Source organism: Haliotis rubra, unplaced genomic scaffold (genome assembly GCF_003918875.1).
Source record: "Haliotis rubra isolate DU_JTF1 unplaced genomic scaffold, ASM391887v1 Scf28, whole genome shotgun sequence".
Taxonomy (NCBI): domain Eukaryota; kingdom Metazoa; phylum Mollusca; class Gastropoda; order Lepetellida; family Haliotidae; genus Haliotis; species Haliotis rubra.
The window spans coordinates 615,391-621,289 of NW_025766891.1; positions in this window are offsets into that span (position 1 = coordinate 615,391).

Consider the following 5,899-nt stretch of genomic DNA (forward strand, 5'->3'; position numbering starts at 1 on the left):
TGTTATCCTATTCTAACTGGTTTGCCGCGGGAGTACGGGCCTTGCTCCTCCAGTTTTCCCGGTTTACTCCCGGGTTAAAAAGGACACAGCTCAAGAGGTGGCGTTGGCGCATTTTTCCTGGACTTGGTTTATCAATCTCTAGCGGATGCTATGGCCAATCAAGTGAATATATTTGGTCGTCTCACTGCCTTTGAACGGATTCAGAGACTGGATTCATTAAGGAATCAAAATAGAGACATAGTCTAGAGTCTATATTCGTAGGCAGCTGGGATACTCTATAGTTTATACACGGGTAGCCGAGTATCAACCTCGCATGGAGTGAGCAAGTTAAGTTTAACGCATCACTGAGCAATATTCCAGCCTTATGACGGGGCCTGTAATTAATCGACTTGGGATCAGACAAGCCAGTGATCAACAACATGAGTATTGATCTACGCACTTGGGATATGGTGACATATTGGGTTAATCAAGTCAGCAAGCCTGACCTCCCGATCTCATTAGTTACCTTTTAAGACAAGCAGATGGGACTCATAAGCCATCTCTTCCCCATTCATCACTTATAAACGGAATTTGAATTTCTCAACTTTTGGTAGATAATCTACCGTCTACGGGATTGGCATAAGTGAGTAAGGGAGTTGTCGATCTCTTCTCCACTCGACAATCTGTTACACTTGCCGTTGTATAAGGAAGCTATAGTTTTTCGTCATCTGAGCCTAGTTCCTCGCCTACTACTTTAGTTATTCATTAGTTGCATTGAAATCTACCTACGGCCAGGGCTTCAAACCAACCTGGTACAGGTGTTTTAAGTTCCCTGTATCACATACAAGAGTCAAAACGGCATAGCACCAGAATAGCTAGGTGAACTGTTATTTCCCTTCAACCAGACAACTGCGATCTGTAAGCAATTCTTATTGAATACTCCTTTTATAGACTGCCATGGCCTCTTGTGGGAAGCCTTCTTTCAATGGTGGTGCGCCTTTTCTGTGGAACGAACTGCCAATCGCTATACAACTGCATCCATGGTTGATTGCATTCTAATCACATCTCTTTCACTGCACTATTAACTCAAACATTTCTTTATAGTACGTGCTTGAGAATCACTTTGTGGTTGGATTCTGCGATAATTTTCAGTATTATCATCATTATTATTATTACTGAATTAGGATCACCACAGCTATTTTGAGACTACGTTTCAATTAATCTGTTGCCTCACGAGGCGGGGGCAGTTCAGGTAGTCAGGGCAGGTGTAGGAACCTGATAACGGACGACATGTGCGATTCTTACAAGATTGGAGTCAGCGGAACGCTCCACGGGAGACACGAGCGATATACCGTTTGGTTGGAAACCAGACCGATATCCTATTCACTAAATACAGGCAGGTGACTTTATTCAATTGTCTCTATTTACCCAGCAGGGTAAATGGGTACCCGGTGGGATAAGTCATGTGACTATTCAACTTTCTAGCGCCTCTTGGCAGCATGACTAATAAAAGGTTATATGTCAACATTTTGAGCATGTGCATTGTACACGGAAATGGCGTGTTATAAGGCTCATCTTTTATTGTTAACATGCACCTATTATTCCTCTACATTCTTACGGATCTTGGACAGTGTATTCTGTTGTCAGTTTATATTTTCATCACTCTCATGTTTTTTAAAAAACATGCTAATTGCATCTGTCATTTGGTCGACCTACTTTCTGCCATGCGTCACCACCATATCTAAGCTAATATAGACATATTTATATTTATTTCATTGTTTGGTAAATAGTACTTACTGGGGATTGAATGAAGCTGATTGGCCGAGAGCTAATATATTCAAAATGGACGGTGTAAACATCGTGTTGTTATTTTTGTTGCGCGTTACAGATGGAATTAAGTTTTATCACGAATTTTATTACGGCAAATTAAACAAGTGACACTCTCCTATGAAGGTAGGTTTCTTTAGGAATGTGACCTCGCCTTTGGAGATGCACTGTAAGAAGTTTAGGCACTGTGTGGGAAATTATTTCGTGATTCCGCAAGTGTGCGTTCACTGCATAACGCGGCTGGATAAGTCAATTCCAATATTCATTATATTGTCAAACTAAGACTTGCTTTCATGGCTAGGGATAGCAATAGACAATCCCATGTCATCCCATCCTCGATAATCTCCAGGGTATACGTTACGATCACTCTCAACTATACCCTGGATGCATCCACGGCTTGGCCTGATAATTATATTACCTCCCTTTGCTGGCTCCGCATTCTCACAGTAGCCAATCAGCTAAGCCGCCGTAACATCCGAGCTTGCCAGTGTCAACAAAGATAGTGGTCGCAGTCGCGAAGGTTTGTTCGCAGTACCACTCTGATTTTTTTGAGAAATAATACAGACAAATTGACAGATCTAAAAACTTTCAAAAAATATATAAAAGAACTTTAGAGTACCCTCTGCATCAATTGTGTTGCCAAGTTTAAACGGTTAGATAATTTAAGAAGCGAAAGTCAGTTGTGATTAGTTCGCTCAACTTCCCAGTGTAGACACCTGATCGGATGAAAAGCCAGCCAAGGGAGGTAATAAAATCATCGGGCCAATCCAAGGATGCATCCAGGGTATAGTGGAGAGTGATCGTAACGTATACCCTGGAGATTATCGAGGATGATGTCATCCGTGATAGGATGGGTCTTTCCCGCCAGTGCTTCAATATTTGATAGGGATTTCTCACACCTGCAGCTGCAGGTCTCGAAATTATCCAAACATTGACATTCACAATGTATGAAGCCATCTCATGGCATGGGATGATAGCTTACGCTTTTCCACCATTCAAGCTCATTCGGGAAAAGATTCTTACAAAAGACTCAACATCACAGTTGTATTGTATACCCAGTTGTTCCAGCGTGGCCTACAACTGTTGTGAGACAGTCTTCCACGTCTAATGCTATGGCACAATCTGTTTAGTCAGCCCAGATCCGATAGGTTCCACGAGAATGTCCATCAATTTACCTTACACGCGTAGAGGCTATCTCCAGTTTCATCTAGGAACAGGACTTCTCTCTGGGAGCTACCAAGGCTATATCAGAATTCATCAGACCATCCATCAGACCATGATGCTAAGTAGGGACGATTTATCCAGTTTAGAGGAGAGCAAGGAATCTTGGACTCCCCTATCACCATTCAGGGACTCTCAGTGTGAACCGATTCTTTTCTTCACAAGATTATCAGTTCATTCCAGATTAAGGACATACAATACAACCAGAAATTATTGAGAATTTAAAGATTGTATTTATCTATTTTTTTTCACTCATTACTCACGTATTAAATGTGAATATTAGGAGAACATAACTCCAGATTCAAAGACAGGTGAACAGTTAGTATTTTGTCAAGTCACCATGGGCAGCAATGCAGGCTTCAATGCGGCGGGGCATACTACTGATCAAAGACGTTAGAAAGTCGTGGTCCATGCTGTCCCAATATCAGACCACCTCTTCTTTCATTTCAGCAATATTTGTCAGATTTTTCTTATTGACACTTTCCTTCATAAGTACCCAAACAGTTTCTATTCGATTTAGGTCAGGGCTATAGCTTGGCCAATCTAATAATGTCATATTTTGGGTCCGAAACCAGGCCTGTGAATGCTTTGAACGATGTTTTGGGTCGTTGTCCTGCTGGAAAATCCAAACATTTCCATAGAACACGAGAGCAGATGGAAGTAAATGTCCCTCGAGAATATCTGTGTACCGCTCACTGTTAGTATTCCCTTCAAATACACAGAGGGGCGTTGCCCCTAACACAGATATGCCACCCCACACGTTAAATATCGGACTGTACTTTGGGCGCTGATACAAAGGTTTTACACTTTGTTTGGTCCAGAATTTCAGTGTATTAGGAAACAGCCACAGAGAACTTTCATCTGAGAAAATCACATTGTCCCAGTTAAAATTTCTATGCTGTAAGCACCAGTTCAACCTTCGCTCATTTTGTTCAGGTTTCATGATCGGTGATGGAATTCCTCGACTTTTCTGCCAACCCATTGCATGCAGCTCAGTTCTAATTGTCTCCTTACAGACAGACACACTTCCTCTATCAATCATATCCAGCCTTAAGTTTTCTAAACTGCTTCGTTTACTTTTAGAAACAAGAATACCAAGTCGCCTCCTGTCACCGACAGTCAATTTTCTGGGCCTACCTGCGCCTCCCTGGTGCTCAGTGCCATATCCATTTGCAATATTTTTCAAAACACGATGAACAGTGGACAAAGGGATGCCTATTCTACTTGAAATCACTTTAGCTGATCTGATGTCCTTGTTATAATATTCTAAAATCAACTTCCTCTTCTCTAAATCATTCATTTTGAGGATCACTGATAAAGTCGTCTGCTAGCAAGTAAATAAAGGTGGATAACTCTTCACAAACTAATAAAAAAAGGATTGACGGAGTTGTCTCTCTTGAATGAAACCAAGCTCTTGATAGCTGGTCAATGTTGTTTATACTAGAAATCCAATTCAACATATTCCTAAAATTCTCAATAATTTCTGGTCATACCATATTATCTCGTACAATTTTCTTAAGTGGGATTTTATCTTGGTAATACAATTCCTCCAAGAGTCACCATATGAACCAATGCAGGTCACTTCTCTCCAGTTCCTATCATTTAAGATGGCAATCCTCCTAGGTTTTGCTACAGCATCCAGAGTATCCGGTTTACATGCTATAGATTTTATATCCATTAATTCTTCGGAATGTTATAATCAGATGATAGATTTTTGTGCCCAATCTGAGCGTTGCGTTGGTAGAGGAAAACCATATCTTATGCATATCGTGATCAGGATCAAGACTCTTTTCATCTCCCCATGTTATCAGAACCTTGGCTTCATCTTTGGTGGCTTGGTCATCAGTTCCGTTGGAACAAGTAGTTGCCAGTTGCCAATGGAAATCATTTAACACTTTTATCCATTTTATCCATTTCTTGACGTTGCTTCCTCTATTGAGGGTCTCCACTCACTGGGTCCCTTAGTGGCAGCGCAGCAACTCACCTCTGCCTGATTGCCCCTGGAAAAGGGGGGTTGGGGTGGGGGTGGGGTTGGTTTGGTGGTGTTACACCTTAGTTACACGATTATACAACAGATTACGCAATTAGACCGGAAGTGATGTCATCAGACCGGTAGTGGCGTCATAGTTCACCGGAAGTGACGTCATAGAATCTAAGGAGATTTTTGGTTTAATGGTAATTCATGATAGATCCGATAGGATCATTCTAGAAATAAAGGGAACTGTCGTAGTCCGGCTTGAGTGGTCAGGAACTTAGTAAACTTCATTAGTTACGTATTAGGATTATCATACTATCAATTCTGTCAACCATATTTGGAAGGAAGTTAGAAGACTCACCATCTCTGGGAATATATTCCCTCACTGCTACTGACCATTCTAGAGATAATTGTATTTACCGCTGACTAAGTCATAGTTATTCTTAGCTAGTGGTATAGAGGGTAGTATCTTCCAAGGGTAACCCTCCTTCCTTACTTGGGATTCAGGCTACCATAATCCAGAGGGAATGTTTATGTTATGATTAGGAACAATTACATGTATTGTTAGTAATTGTTAGTAAACTTACCTCTGGATTATGGGGAGTAGTTCCCACCCAATATCCTTCCTGCACTTTATCCTTAACAAATGTCATATGTTGTTGTTTTTAAGAAATCAGGGGGGATAACCCAGGGTTAAGATAAGCATACCACTATGACTTAGTGTTTAAAATTTCATTTGATTTCTGTATGTATTCTGTGTATCCACAGGAATGAGGCTACCATAATCCAGAGGTAGGTTTACTAACAATTACTAACAATACATGTAACTGTTCCTCTTTGAGCAGTTGTCAGTTAAGGAGGCCCCATATTTGCTTAAAAACAAAATCAAGCTGTAAG